Here is a 16,909-nt window from a genome sequence, read left to right as displayed (position 1 = left end):
CAATGTCTGTATTCATTAGGTCCCTAGCCTTCGGTACTGCCTCTTGTACTTTTTTGTGTGTTGAATTTTTCCGTCTTGTCATTTTGTCCAGATAAGTGTATATGAAGGAGCACGGAAAATACTAAAAGGGTAGCAAAAACCCCAGGAAAATATGCTTTAACCAAATTAGAAGAGATCCCAAATCGTGAGGAGGGAGAAAGGGGATAAAAAGAGGTTCAAAAAGGAAGAAAGAAAAAAAAAGAAAAACAAAAAAAAAAAGAAAATAATTAAAAAAAAAACAAATAAGAAACATATAAAAAAGAAAAAATATATATATTAGATAAACTAGTTTTAAAATGTTAAAAAAGAAAAAGGTAAAAGTTAAAAAAAAATTTACCAAAAGGCGAGAAAAAAAAAATGAAAAAGAAAAAAATTAACTTAACTGCAAGACTAAAAAAAATCACATTGAAAAGCCATGAGTTCGGTGCTTTACTTTCTCCTCCTCTGGTATTCTGCTGTTCTCCTTGGTATTGATACCGCACTCCTTGGTAGCTGAACTTGGTCTTGGCTGGATTTCTCTTGATCTTCCGGGGGAGGGGCCTGTTGTAGTGATTCTCAAGTGTTTTTCCCCAGGCGGAATTGCACCGCCCTTATCAGGGGCCGGGGTGAGTAATCTGCTCGGGTTTGCGTTCAGGAGCTTTTGTTCCCTGAGCGCGCTTTCCATAGAGTTCTGGAGGACAGGAATACAAATGGCGGCCTCCTGGTCTCCGGCCCGGATGAGCTGAGAGCCCAGGGCCCCACTCCTCAGTGCACCCTCAGAGAACAGCATGCAATTACTCCTGTCTGCCTGACCTCCCTCCGCGCTCTGAGCTCACCGAGCCTGCGGCCGGTTCAAGGTAACACCGAGCTGCAAGCTTACTGTCGGCTCTGTCTCTGTAGCCAGCTTTCCCATTCCAATACCCGCAAGCTCTGCGACACTCAGACACCCCTGATCCTTCTGTGACCCTGCGGGACCTGAGGCCACACTGACCCCGCATGGGCTTCACCCCGGTTTAGCCTCTGGAGCGATGTCCCTCAGCGGAACAGACTTTTAAAAGTCCTGATTTTGTGCGCCATTGCTCCGCCGCTTGCCGGGAGCCGGCCCCTTCCCCCGGGGTCTATCTTCCCATCGCTTTGGATTCACTTCTCTGCCAGTCCTACCTTTCAGAAAGTGGTTGCTTTTCTGTTTCCAGAATTGCTGTTCTTCTTCTCTTCGATCTGCCAATGGATTTGCAGGTGATTGCAATCTTTAGATAAGCTATCTAGCTGACCTCTGGCTAGCTGAAGTATTCTCAGCCTGTTACTTCTCCACCATCTTGACTCCCTAGAAAATCTATAGGTCATCTCAAAGCTGTCGCTGATGTTCATAATATCAATCTGGGGGAGCAGCTTTGGGGGCTCTGTGAGTTGTGACAAAGCAAATCTAAAAGGGGCATGTTCCTGTGACTGCTGGTTTGGAAATAATCCCCCTTCTCCTCCTCTCTGTGTGTGCATATCTATTTTTAATTTCTTGAGGAATCTCCACACTGTTCTCCAAAGAGGCTTCACCAACTTGCATTCCCACCAAGAGTGGAAGCGGGTTCTCGAATCTCCACATCCTCTCCAACACACGTTGTTTCCTGTCTTGCTAATTTTGGCCTTTCTAACTGGTGTAAGGTGATATCTCAATGTAATTTTAATTTGAATCTCCCTGATGGCTAGTGATAATAAACATTTTTTCATGTTTCTGATAGTCATTTGTATGTCTTGATTGGAGAAGTGTCTGTTCATATTTTCTGCCCATTTTCTGATATGATTGCCTGTTTTTTGTGTGTTGTGTTGAATTTGAGAAGTTCATTACATATCCTGGATATCAACCTTTTGTCTGTACTGTTATTTGAAAATATCTTCTCCCATTCCGTGGGTTGCCTCTTTGTTTTTTTTTTGTTTTGTTTTGTTTTGTTTTTGTTTTTGTTTTTTGACTGTTTCTTTGCAGTGCAAAAGCTTTTGATTTTGATGAAGTCCCAAAAGTTTATTTTCACTTTTGCTTCCTTTGCCTTAGGAGACATATCTTGAAAGAAGTTGCTGTGGCTGATACCGAAGAGATTACTACCTATGTTCTCCTCTAGGATTCTGATGGATTCCTGTCTCACGTTGAAGTCTTTTATCCATTTGGAGTTTATCTTTGTGTATGGTGTAAGAGAATGGTCGATTTCATTCTTCTACATACAGCTGTCCAGTTTTCCCAGCACCATTTATTGAAGAGATTGTCTTTTTTCCACTGAATATTTTTTACTGTTTTGTCGAAGATTAATTGACCATAGAGTTGAGGGTCCATATCTGGGCTCTCTACTCTTTTCCACTGGTCTACGTCTCTGTTTTTATGCCAGTACCATGCTGTCTTGGTGATCACAGCTTTGTAATAAAGCTTGAAATAAGGTAACGTGATGCCCCCAGTTTTATCTTTGTTTTTCAACATTTCCTTAGTGATTCGGAGTTTCTTCTGATTCCATACAAATTTTTGGATTATTTGCTCCAGCTCTTAGAAGAATATTGATGGAATTTTGATTGGAATGACATTAACATTATATATTGCTCTAGGCTGTATAGACATTTTAACAATGTTTATTCTTCCGATCCAAGAGCATGGAATGGTCTTCCATCTTCTTGTGTCTTCTTCAGTTTCTTTCATGAGTGTTCTTCAGTTCCTCAAGTACAGATCCTTTACCTCTTTGGTTAGGTTTATTCTCAGTATCTTATGGTTCTTGGTGCTATAGTAAATGGAATCGATTCTCTAATTTCCTTTTCTGTATTTTCTTTGTTAGTGTATAAGAATTCCATTGATTTCTGTACATTGACTTTCTATCCTGCTAGTTGCTGAATTGCTGTATGAGTTCCAGTAGTTTGGGTGTGGATTCTTTTGGGTTTTCCATATAAAGAAAAATGTCATCTGCGAAGAGATAGAGTTTGACTTCTTCATTGCCAATTTGAATAACTTTTATTTCTCTTTGTTGTCAGATTCTTGTTGCGAGGACTTCTAATACTGTGTTGAACAAAATTGGTGAAAGTGAGCATCCTTGTCTTGTTCCTGATCTCAATGGGAAGGCTGCAAGCTTTTCCCCATTGAGGATTATATTTGCTGTGGGTCTTTCATAGATGGATTTGATGATGTTCAGGAATGTTCCCTCTATCCCTATACATTGAAGCATTTTAATCAGGAACGGATGCTGGATTTTGTCAAATGATATTTCTGCATTGATTGAGAGGACCATGTGGTTCTTCTCTCTTCTCTTATTAATTTGTTCTATCACATTTATTGATTTGCGAATGTTGAACCATCCTTGGAGCCCAGGGATGAATCCCACATAATCATGGGAGACAATCTTGATAATGTGCTGTTGGATCCTGTTTTCTAGGATCTTGTTGAGAATCTTAGCATACATATTCATCTGTGATATTGGTTTGAAATAATTTTTGGTAGGGTCTTTGCCTGGTTTGGTTATCAGGGTAATGCTGGCTTCATAGAAAGAATCTGGAAGTTTTCCTTTTGCTTCAATATTTTGAAACAGCTTCAGGACAATAGGTGTTATTTCTTCTTGGAAAGTTTGGTAGAATTCCCCAGGGATTCCATCAGGTCCTGGGCTCTTGTTTTTTGGGAGGTTTTTGATCAATGCTTCAATCTTGTTACGAGATATTTGTCTATTCACGTTGTTGAATTCTGCCTGGTTTAATTTTGGGGGGTTATATTTTTCCAGGAATGCATTCATTTCATCTAGGTTGCTAGGCTTATTGGCATATAACTCTTTATTTTAACTTTTTAAAAAATATTTTATTTATTTACTTGACAGAGAGATCACAAGTAGGCAGAGGGGCAGGCAGAGAGAGAGGGAGAGAAGCAGGCCCCCTTCAGAGCAGAGAGCCAGATGTGAGGCTTGGTTCCAGGACCCTGGGATCATGACCTGAGCTAAAGGCAGATGTTTTAACCCACTGAGCCACCCAGGTGCCCCAGCATATAACTGTTGATAATAACTTCTGATGATTGTTCCTACTTCCTTGGTGTTCATTTTGATCTCTCCTTTTTCATTCATAATTTTGTGAATTTGGGCTTTCACTTCTTTTGGATTAGTGTGGACAATGTTTTATCATTCTTATTGATTCTATAAAAAAACAGCTTCTAGTTTATTGATACATTCTACGGTATCTCTGGTTTCTGCCTCATTGATCTCAGCTCTAATCTTGATGATTTCCCTTCTTATGTGTGGAGTTGGTTTGATTTGTTGATTTTCCAGTTCTTTAAGATGTAGAGACATTTGGTGTATTCTGGATTTTTAATTTTTTAGAGGAAGCCTTGGATGGCTATGTATTTCTCTCTTAGGACTGCCTTTTCTGTATCCCATAGGTATTGGACTGAAGTGTCTTCATTCTCATTGGTTTCCATGAATTGTTTCAGTTCTACTTTGATCTCCTGGTTGATCCAAGCATTCTTAAGTGAGGTGGCCTTTAACTTCCAGGTGTTTGAGATCCTTGGGAACTTTACCTTGTGATTGAATTCCCGTTTCAAACCATTGTAATCTGAGAATATGCAGGGATTCATCTCAGTCTTTTGGTATCAGTGGAGTCCTGATTTGTGACCCAGTATGTGATCTAATGTTGAGAAGGTTCCGTGTGCACTAGAGAAGAATGTGGATTCTGTTGTTTTAGTGTGGAATGTTCTGTATATATCTATGAGTTCCATCTGGTCCAATGTGTCCTTCAATGCTCTTGTTTCTTTATTGATTTTCTGCTTCGAAGATCTGTTTATTTCTGAGAGAATTGTGTTAAGATCTCCTAGTATTAATGTATTCACATTAATGTGACTCTTTATGTTGATTAACAGTTTTCTTAAGTAATTGGCTGCTCCCATATTGGGGGCATAGACATTTACAAGATCATCTTGGTGGATAGTTCACTTAAGGATTATGTAGTGTCCTTCTGTATCTCTGACTACAGTCTTTAGTTTAAAATATAATTTATCTGATATGTGAATGACTACCCCAGCCTTCTTTTGAGGCCCATTGCCATGAAAAAGGCTTCTCCATCCCTTCACTTTCAGTCTGTGTATATCTTTAGGTTCAAAATGGGTCTCTTGTAGACAACATATGGATGGGTCCTACTTTTTATCCAATCTACAACCCTGTGCTGTTTTATGGGTGCATTTAGTACAATCAAATTGAGAATGATTATTGATAGATACGTTTTTATTGACATCGAGTTACCATTGAAGTCTTTCTTTCTGTAGATTGTCTTTATATTTCTGTTCAATGCTATTCTTAGTATTTTTTCTCTTTTATAGAACCTCCCCCTTATTATTTCCTGCAGTGTCAGCTTGGTCGTTGCATAGTCTTTTAAGCCTTGCCGGTCGTGGAATCTCTTTATCTCTCCATCCATTTTGAATGTCAGTCTTGCTGGATAAAGTATTCTTGGATGCATGTTCTTCTCATTTAATGCCCTTAATATATCTTGCCATCCTTTTCTGGCTTGTCAGGTCTCTGTGGACAGGTGTGATGTTATTCAGATGGGCTTTCCTCTGTAAGTCTTTGCTCTAGCAGCTTTCAGGAGATTATACCGACAATTTTAATTCCTCAATTTGACTATCAGGTTTCGTGATTTTTTTTTGAATGTATAATCTTGGGTGGAGACCATTCAGCCTCTAGTATATGAACACTGGTTCCATTCACAAGACTGCGAAAATTTTCATGAAGGACTTGTTCCACCGTATCTTCTAGATTTCTTTCTTTCTCCTCCTCTTCAGGGATTCCAATAATTCTGACGTTGGAATGCTTCATGGCATCATTTATATCCCTGATTCTGCTTTCATGGTTTCTAAGCTGTTTGTTCCAGTCTTCCTCCTGATCCTTTCTATCAGTTTGTCCTCCAGCTCACTAATTCTATCTCCTGCCTCAGTTACCCTTGCTTTGATTGAATTTAGAGTAGATACAAACTCATTGAGAGCTTTGTGAACCTCGTCCCTGATAGCTTTAAGCTCTGCCCTAACATTGTAAACATCATCTCTCTTCACTTTCAGCTCAGCCCTAATCAATTCGGTTTGGTCATCAATGGCTTTCTCCAATTTAGCTATTTCCTGGATAATTGTTAGCCTGAATTCTCTTATGACATTTGTCTGTGTTGATAGCCATTAGCTCTGTTGCAGAAGGTCCATTCTCTGTATTTTTCTTCTGTTGGGCATTCCTCCTCCTAGTCATTTTGGTGGGAGATGACTGAACAGATGTGGCTGGATGTATCAAACATGGTGCCGTCAAGGTGAACAATGGAACACTTCTGAGAAATCAGGATTCTACACCCAAATGAGAGAGAAAAGAAAAGAAAAAGAAAAAGAAAAAAAATAAAAGAAAAAAATCAAAGAGAGAGAGGCAGGAAAGAAAGGGAAGATGAAAGAGAAGGTTCAAGCCAAATGGGTCCCAAGGTAAGATTTATGAAGTAGACAAACAAAAGTAAAGAAAAAAACTGATACAAGTACATGACAAGAGAAAAAAATATATGTAAATAAGAGAAGAACCTCGTCAAAAGGAACCTCAAGTGTAAGATTTATACGCTATGAGAACAAACACAAAAACACAGAAACACTGGTGAAAGAAAAAGATGGTAGAGTGTTTATAAATTCTCAGTGTGTGTGAGGAAATTTGTTTTGATTCTTCCTGGATGTATCTTGATATCTTTGTTAAAGGACTCAACGTTCCTAAGATAAAGGGGGATTAAAAATTTGTTTACATATAGGGGTAGTATTTATTGGGGAACGGGGATTACTTTGAAGTTTAACTCAATATGAATATTAGAAGATAAATATAAAAAGGAATAAACTAGATGAAACTAAACTAAAATAAAAAAAAGGAATTCAAAAAATATAAATGCAAAAGAAAAACATAGGTGTATGTTTCAAAAAGTCAGATTTGAAGATTATTATGGATTTTGATGTACTGTACAGCTTGCTGTGATGGTAAATAGGTTAAAAAATTACCTATGTAAGGGGGGACAAGATGGCGGGGGAATAGGAGGAGGCACCTTTTCAGCCCGTACCCCAAAGTTAGCTGATTACCTACCAAAGAACTCCAATCACCCATGAAATCAGCCTGAGATCAGAATTATACATGCCTGGATCTCTACAGGGGCAGAAGACGCCAGTGGGAAGGTAAAGCAGAATTGGAATGGCGGACTGATATCGGAAGATAAACAAAAGGGGGAGGGAGCCACCAGAGGTGACCGGTTGGAAAGTAATACCCCAATATGAGCGAGAGTGCCCCGCGTCTGGGGACCATCATTAACTTGGAGACTGTTTTAAAGCCCTCCAAAAGAGCAAAGGATCGTGGGGGGAAATTGTGGGAATTGGGGCAGCTAGGGACAGGGGCTTAAGTCCCCAGTCCCAGGACAGCCTCCCCGGTGCTGAGGCAGAGAGAGTGCAGTGGAGAAACCAGCTCGTGGTCCCTAAGCCACCAGCACGACCAAGAATGCGTGGGTTCTAGTACCTGTGAGGGGATCGGAGCCACGCCGGTCACCAGAATGTGCGAGCCCTACCACAAAGCTTGAGATTGCACGCAATTTGTCATGCTACTCTGAGTTACAAAGGACGGGCAGACGCTCTTTGACTCACGCCATTGTTTCAAAGCCTAAGCTGCGCGCCCCAAACTCTCCCCTGACAGAGGTGCAAAAGCTCATCCTAGTGCTTACTGACCAGCATCCCGTTCTCAGTGCCCGAGACACGCGCCGGACCTATAGCCGCCTCTGAAAGAGGTGTGTGCAAGCCTTGTACTCCCAGCCCACGCCAGCAGCAAAATCTCAGTGTGTGATTGCTGCTTGGAACCTCTCTGGCGGTTATGAGCTCCCAGACAGCTTCCACTGCCTTGGCTTTGGGTACAAGCAAAAGATCCATGCCCCCAGGATCTGCAACTTGGAAGCTTCTCTGCCAGCGGCCAAGGGGGAACTTATTTAGGCTCTGCAGCCAGACTGAGGCTTCTCTCTGAGAGAGAGATCAGGGTATGGTTTTTTTCCTCTAAAACTACAAAAACCATTAAAGGCGGTCAAGGTGAGAGAAAAAAAAAAAGTGAACAAGCATAAAAACCACCAGAGAACAAAAGCCTGAAAAAAAAGGTTTCCTCAGAGCCCACCCCCTTGAGGGGGAAGGGAGGACTTAACTCAGGAAACATTACTGACTGACAAACCACGTGGCAGGACCCTCCCCCAGAAAAGAAACCAAGAAAAAAAAAAGAGAAAAAAAAAGGACTACAAGAGAACAACCACTACCTCATAGGTAAACTTGTATTGTTCACTCGTTCCCACTATTTCACTATTTCGGTTATTTTTTTTTTTTTTTTACACATAGGTAATTTTTTTAACCTATTTACCATCACAGAGAGTTGTATAGTACATCAAATTCCATAATACCTTTCTAATCTGAACTTTTTAATAAATACAACTATGTTTTTCTTTTGCATTTTTATTTTTTGAATTCCTTTCTTTAAATTTTAGTTTAGTTTAGTCTAATTTATTCCTTTTTATTTTTATCCTCTAATATTCATATAGTGTTAACCTTCAAAGTAATCCCCTTTCCCCAATCAATACTACCCCTATAGGTAAACCAATTTTTAATCCCCTTTATCTTAGGAAAGTTGAATCCTTTAACAAAGATAGCAAGATACATCCAGGAAGAATCAAAACAACCTTCTTCGCACACATTGAGAATTTATAAGAGAAAGGGCTGGAAAGATATGTTCAGGACACTGAATGAGAAGAACATGCAGCCAAAAATATTTTATCCAGCAAGACTGACATTCAAAATGGATGGAGAGATAAAGAGATTTCAAGATGGGCAAGGCTTAAAAGACCATGCAAACACCAAGCCGACACTGCAGGAAATATTAAGGGGGGGGTTCTATAAAAGATGAAAAATCCCAAGAATAACATTGAACACAAATATGGAGAGAGTCTGCAGAAAGAAAGACTTCAAAGGTGACTAGATGTCAATAAAAACTTATTTTTCAATAATCACTGTAATTGTGAATGGCCTAAATGCACCCATAAAACAGCACAGGGTTGCAGATTGGATAAAACGACAGGAACCATCCATATGTAGTCTACAGGAGACCCATTTTGAACCTAAAGATAAACGCAGACTGAAAGTGAAGGGATGGAGAAGCATCTTTCAGGCCAATGGGCCTCAAAAGAAGGCTGGGGTAGCGATTCTCATATCAGATAAATTAGACTTCAAACAAAAGACTGTAGTCAGAGATACAGAAGGACACTACATAATCGTTAAAGGGACTATCCACCAAGATGATCTAACAATTATAAATATCTATGCTCCTAATATAGGAGTAGCCAGTTACTTAAGAAAACGGTTAATCAAGATAAAGAGTCATATTGATGAAAACACTAATCATTGGAGATCTTAACACGACACTTTCAGAAATAGACAGATCATCAAAGCAGAAAATCAATAAAGAAACAAGAGCATTGAATGACACATTGGACCAGATGGACCTCATAGATATATACAGAACATTCCACCCTAAAACAACATAATACTCACTCTTCTCAAGTGCACACGGGACCTTCTCCAGAATAGACCACATACTGGGTCACAAATCAGGACTCAACCGATACCAAAAGACTGAGATTATTCCTTGCATATTCTCAGATCACAATGCTTTGAAACTGGAGCTCAATCACAAGGGAAAGTTCAGAAGAAACTCAAACACCTGGAAGCTAAAGAGCACCTTGCTTAAGAATGCTTGGATAAACCAGGAGATCAAAGAAGAACAATAACAATTCATGGAAACCAATGAGAATGAAGACACTGCAGTGCAAAACCTATGGGAGACAGCAAAGACGGTTCGAGGGGAAAATACAGAGCCATCCAAGCCTCCCTCAAAAAAATTTAAAAATCCAGAACCCACCAGCTGTCTCTACACCTTAAAGAACTGGAGAATCAACAACAAATCAAACCAACTCCACAAAAAAGAAGGGAAATCATCAAGATTAGAGCTGAGATTAATGAGGTAGAAACCAGAGGTACAGTAGAAGGTCTCAATAAAACTAGAAGCTGGTTATTTAAAGAATCAATAAGATCGATAAACCATTGGCCACACTAATCTGAAAGAAAAGAGAGAAAGCCCAAATTCATAAAATTATGAATGAAAAGGGAGAGATCACAACTAACACCAAGGAAATAGAAACAATCATTAGAAGTTATTATCAACAGTTATATGCCAATAAGCTTAGCAACCTAGATGAAATGGATGCATTCCTGGAAAAATATAAACTACCAAATTTGAACCAGGAAGAAATCAACAACCTGAATAGACCAATATCTAATAACAAGATTGAAGCAGTGATCAAAAACCTCCCAAAACACAAGAGCCCAGGACCTGACCGATTCCCTGGGGAATTCTCCCAAACATTCAACTAAGAAATAACACCTATTCTCCTGAAGCTGTTTCAAAAAATTGAAGCAGAAGGAAAACTTGCATACTCTTTCTATGAAAACAGCATTATGCTGATTCCCAACCAGGCAAATACCCTACCAAAAAGGAGAATTTTAGACCAATATCACTGATGAATATGGATGCTAAGATTCTCAACAAGATCCTAGCCAACAGGATCCAACAGCACATTAAAAAGATTGTCCACCATGATCAGGTGGGATTGATCCCTGGGCTGCAAGGATGGTTCAACATTCGCAAATCAATCAATGCGATACAACAAATTAATATGAGAAGAGAGAAGAACCACATGGTCCTCTCAATTGATGCAGAAAAAGCATTTGACAAAATCCAGCATCCGATCCTGATTAAAACGCTTCAAAGTATAGCGATAGAGGGAACATTCCTGAACCTCATCTATGAAAGACCTATCTATGAAAGACACACAGCAAAAATCATCCTCAAGGGGAAAAAGCTTTCAGCCTTCTCATTGAGATCAGGAACAAGACAAAGTTGCCCACTTTCACCACTTTTGTTCAACATAGTATTAGAAGTCCTAGCATCCATTCCTGATTAAAATGCTTCAAAGTATAGCGATAGAGGGAACATTCCTGAACCTCATCTATGAAAGACCTATCTATGAAAGACACACAGCAAAAATCATCCTCAAGGGGAAAAAGCTTTCAGCCTTCTCATTGAGATCAGGAATAAGACAAAGTTGCCCACTTTCACCACTTTTGTTTAACATAGTATTAGAAGTCCTAGCAACAGCAATCAGACAACAAAGAAAAATAAAAAGTATCCAAATTGGTAATGAAGAAGTCAAACTCTCTCTCTTTGCAGATGACATGATTCTTTATATGGAAAACCCAAAAGACTCCACCCCCAAACTACTAGAACTCATACAGCAATTTAGTAACGTGGCAGGATACAAAGTCAATGTGCAGAAATCAGTGGCTTTCTTATACTATAACAATGAAAATACAGAAAGGGAAATTAGAGAATCGATTCCATTTACTATAGTACCAAGAACCACAAGATACCTGGGAATAAACTTAACCAAAGAGGTAAAGGATCTGTACTCGAGGAACTACAGAACACTCATGAAAGAAATTGAAGAAAACAGAAATAGATGAAGATCATTCCATTCTCTTGGATTAGAATAATAAACATTGTTAAAATGTCTACACTGCCTAGAGCAATATACACATATAATGCCATTCCAATCAAAATTCCACTGGTATTCTTCAAAGAGTTGGAGCAAATAATCCTAAAATTTGTATGGAATCAGAAGAGACCCGGAATCACTAAGGAAATGTTGAAAAACAAAATAAAGCTGGAGCATCACGTTACCTGATTTCAAGCTTTACTACAAAGTTGTGATCACCAAGACAGCATGGTACTGGCATAAAAACAGACACATAGACCAGTGGAACAGAGTAGAGAGCCCTAATATGGACCCTCAACTCTATGGTCAATTAATCTTCGACAAAACAGGAAAATATATACAATGGAAAAAAGGCAGTATCTTCAATAAATGGTGCTAGGAAAACTGGACAGCTATATGTACAAGAATGGATCTCGACCATTCTCTTACACTGTACACAAAGATAAACTCAAAATGGATAAAAGACCTCAACGTGATACAGGAATCCATCAGAATCCTAGGGGAGAACATAGGCAGTAATCTCTTAGATATTAGTCACAGCAACTTCTTTCAAGATATGTCTCTAAAGGCAAAGGAAACAAAGGCGAAAATAAACTTTTGGGACTTCATCAAAATCACAATCTTCTGCACAGCAAAGGAAACAGTCAAGAAAACAAAGAGGCAACCCACAGAATGGGAGAAGATATTTACAAATGATAGTACAGACAACAGGTTGATATCCAGGATCTATAATGAACTCCTCAAACTGAACACACATGAAACAGACAAACATATCAAAAAATGGGCAGAAGATGAACAGACACTTCTCCAATCAAGACATACAAATGGTTATCAGAATCATGAAAAAATGTTCATCACCATTAGCCCTCAGTGAGATTCAAAATAAAACGACATTGAGATATCACCTTAAACCAGTTAGAATGGCCAAAATTAACAAAATAGTAACATGTTTTGGAGAGGATGTGGAGAAAGGGGAACCCTATTCCACTGTTTGTGGGAATGCAAGTTGGTGCAGCTTCTTTGGAGAACAGTGTGGAGATTCCTCAAGAAATTAAAAATAGAGCTTTCCTATGACCCTGCAATTTCACTCCTGGGTATTTACCCCAAGGATACAGATGTCGTGAAAAGAAGGGCCATCTGTACCCCAGTGTTTATAGCAGCAATGGCGACAGTCGCCAAACTATGGAAAGAACCAAGATGCCCTTTAATGGACAAATGGATAAAGAAGATGTGGTCCATATACACTATGGAGTATTATGCCTCCTTTAGAAAGGATGAATACCCAACTTCTGTAGCAACATGAACGGGACTGGAAGAGATTATGCTGAGTGAAATAAGTCAAGCAGAGAAAGTCAATTATCATATGGTTTCACTTATTTGTGGAGTATAACAAATATCATGGAGGACAAGGGGTATTAGATAGGAGAAGGGAGTTGGGGTAAATTGGAAGGGGAGGTGAATCATGAGAGACTATGGACTCTGAAAAACAATCTGAGGGGTTTGAAGTGGCAGGGGTATGGGAGGTCCGGTACCAGGTGATGGGTATTATAGAGGGCAGAGTTTGCATAGAGCACTGGGTTTGGTGAAAAAATAATGAATACTGTTTTTCTGAAAATAAATACATTGAAAAAATTTTAAAAAATTACCTATGTAAAAAAAAAAATAATAATAATGACCCTGAATAGTGGAAACGAGGGAAAATAAAAGTTTTCCTATATAGAAGTGATTTTTCTCTTGTAGTCCTTTTTTTCTCTCTCTCTCTCTCTTTTTTTTTTTTTTTCTTTTTTGGTTTGTTTTCTGGGCAGGGGCCTGCCACTTGGGTTTTCAGACAATGATTTTTCCTAAGTTATGTCCTCCCACTCCCCTCAAGGGGATGGGCTCTGTGGAAACTGTTTTATTTTTTTCAAGCTTTTGTTCTCTCATGGTTTTATGTTTGTTCACCTTTTTTTTCTCTCACTTTGACCACTTTTATACACTAAATGACAAAATGTCACTTTATTTTTCTCTCACTTTGACCACTTTTATACGCTAAATGACAAAATGTCATTTCAAAAACCATCAAATTGTTTTTGTAGTTTTAGAGGAAAACAAACTGCACCCTGATCTCCCTCTCAGAGAGAAGCCTCAGTCTGGGTGCAGAGCCTAAATGAGTTCCCCACTGGCCACTGGCAGAGCAGTTTCCAAGTTGTGGTCCCTGGGGATGCAGGATCTTTTGCTTGTACCCAAGGCCAAGGCAGTGACGGCTGTCTGGGCAGCTCCAGACAGCCAGAGAGGTTCCATGTAGCAATCACACACTGAGATTTTCCCGCTGGCCTGGGCTGGGAGTGTCTGGTATTTCTGGGTCTAAGGGTACCTGACTTGTGCACACCAATTTCAGGGGAGGCTGTGGGACACACGCAGGTCTCAGGCTCTGAGATCGGGACACAGGTCCGAAAGCACCAGGCTGGGCCTTCCACGGACCTCTCTGTGGGGAGAGTTTGGTGCAGGCGTCTTAGACTCTGAAACAATGGTGCGTATCAAAGGGCGCTGGCTGGGCCTTTGTACCTCTCTCAGGGGAGTATATCAGGCTCTAAAGCAGGACTCATGTGTTCTGCCACCAGCGTGGCTCCCATCCCCTCACAGGAAATGGACCCCACGCATTCTCGGGCGCGCTGGCAGCTTAGGGTCCAAGAGCTGGTTTCTCCACCACACTCTTTCTGCCTTAGCACCAGGGGAAGCTGTCCTGGGATTGGGGACTTAAGCCCCTGTTCCTAGCCATCCCGATTCCCACAACTTCCCCCTGCAATCCTTTGCTCTTTTGGAGTGCTTTCAAATAGTCTCCAAGTTAATGCTGGTCCCCATATGCAGGGCACTCTCACTCCTTTTGGGGTATTACTTTTCAACCTGTAGCCTCTGGTGGCTCCCTCCCACTTTTGTTTATGTTCTGATATCAGTCCAGTTCCCACTCTGCTTTACCTGCCCACTGGCGTTTTCTGCCCCTGTAGAGATCTAGACGTGTATAATTCTGATCTCAGGCTGATTTCATGTGTGATCGGAGTCTTTGGTAGGTAATCAGCTCACTTTGGGGTACCGGCTGAAAAGGCGTCTCCTCCTACTTCCCCACATCTTGTCCCCCCTCTGGTAATTTTTCTTTTTTTTTTTGTCTTATTTTATTCACATGGGGGGATAGTTTAAATATATGAGAAATATTACAATGAATAATACCATCAAGGGGGACTGTTTCCAATGTCATTTCAATGTGGTGATAAAATCTTATTACACACAAGTTAAAGGAAATATATATGCTCTTTGAATTTATTGAAAATTTACAAGAAATAAAAATAGTGATTGTGAATGTACAATTATTTTATTAAATATCAACCATATAAATTTTCTAGATTAGTGTAATCCCTGTCTTCAATCCTGGAATGACATTTTTCTTAAAGAATGCATGAACCTAAATTAATGTACTTCTAAGGCAGAAGAACTAAATATCATTTGTCCACTGAGGAGAACTGCTGTTCTCTTCTCAGGGTCCCCATAACCTCCTTGTTTCTCAGGCTGTAGATGATGGGGTTGAATATTGGGATCAGAATCGTGTAGAAGACAGCCAGCACCTTGTCCTCTGTTGGCGATTGGAAGGATTTTGGACATAGGTAAGTGAAATCAAAAGGTGCCTAGTAGAAAGTCACCACAGTGAGGTGGGTGCTGCAGGTAGAATAGGTCTTCTTCCTCCCTTCTGTTGACTGCATGCAGCAGATGGCATGGAGCACCCGGCTATAGGAGCATGCAATGCCAGTGAAAGGAAACACAAGGAGAAATGTGGTGCTCACAAACACTGTGTACTCATAGACCCGGGTGTCAATGCAGGCCAGAGCCAACATGGCTGGAACATCAAAAAGAAATGGTTGATAATTCTGGATCTACAATAAGGGATTCCATATTCATATATAGTGTTGGCACAGGAGTTGACTGAGCCTAGTAACCAAGATCCTGTTATCATCAGCACACATACTCTTTTGCTCATATGAAGGATAGTGGAGAGGAAAGCAAATAGCCACATAACGATCATAGGCCATTGAGGCCAATAGTAATCCTTCTCCACCAGCTAAAGACATGAAGAAGAAACTCTAAACTCCAAACCCAATGAGCAAAATAGACTTGTTTCCAGAGAGATAATCAGAAGCTATCTTGGGGACAATGGTGGAGATGTAGTTCAGGCCCATGAGGGACAACTGACTAAGTAGAAAATACATGGGTGTGTGTAGATGGGTGTCCAAGAGGATGAGGATGATTATGGTTAGACTGACAAACAGAGCCATTTAAAAAATAAGAATAATGAGAATGAAGAAAAACAGTCCAGTTCTTGCTGATGAGTATAACCCCAATAAGCCAGTAGATGTTTGGTTAATATATTCCATGGGACATTAATTTAGTTTTACCTAAAGAGAGACATATTTTGAGCAGAGAAAAAATATCTTATTAATTATTTATTTAGGAAAAACTCACTCATAAAAATTAAACATATATTTTGAGAAAAATTGCACCAGTTATTGCTTCATAGATAATATCTTGATGACACATACATCTGTCTCCCAAATATTTGATAGTAATCTCTAAATGTGTAAGCATAATATATTTCCATAATGATTTTATTAGGATACATTGTCACTGCCAGTGTGATGACACAAGCAGGGTCAAGAGGGTAAGAGAATGGAGAAAGAATAAGACTTGTAAAGAAATGAGGACAAGAGGGACACAGTGGATGATGTCCAAGCAGTGCGAATTTTATTCACGCCTGTGAGGCATTATATAGCTAACAGAAACAATTAAAGTATCTATTCTCAGTTGATTGCTCATACACAGGTAACATTCACATGAAACCCCTTAAGCTTTTATGAAACCCATTTCCCAAGTGCTGGTAGTGGATCTTGTGATGCCAGTAACTTTTGTCTACTTAGCTAATCTTTAACTAGCAATTCATGAGCTTACAATGATGCAATTTATAATCCGTGCAAGTACAGGGTAATCTTGTAACAGTTAAATGTACAACCCAGTTTTGCCTCTTAATACATGCAGGCAGTCAGTCAGCGAGTCTTAGGTTCCATAGGTCAGGCCCTTTCTCAAGCACAGCTCAACTGATACTCAGGAGGCAGGAATCAGCTCAGGCTTTTTCTCAAGTGCAGCCCAACTGATATTCAGGAGGCACGAGTCAGAGCCTGGCCTGATCCCTCGCCTCTAGCTGGGCCCGTGGCTGCCTACAATACATATATATTTTTTTCTATATAAACTT

General features: G+C 39.8%; 1 pseudogene across 1 annotated transcript; it reads right to left on the bottom strand.

Moving 5' to 3' along the window:
* Positions 1-15,110: 15,110 nt before the first annotated feature.
* Positions 15,111-16,037, bottom strand: LOC309861880 (olfactory receptor 2L5-like; annotated as a pseudogene). The gene has a single exon. The product of its transcript is annotated as an olfactory receptor 2L5-like (transcript).
* Positions 16,038-16,909: the final 872 nt, after the last annotated feature.

Source organism: Mustela nivalis, assembly GCF_964662115.1.
Source record: "Mustela nivalis genome assembly, chromosome: 3".
Lineage (NCBI taxonomy): Eukaryota > Metazoa > Chordata > Mammalia > Carnivora > Mustelidae > Mustela > Mustela nivalis.
The sequence above is the reverse complement of the archived record's forward strand: the minus strand, read 5'-3'. Positions and strand labels throughout refer to the sequence as shown.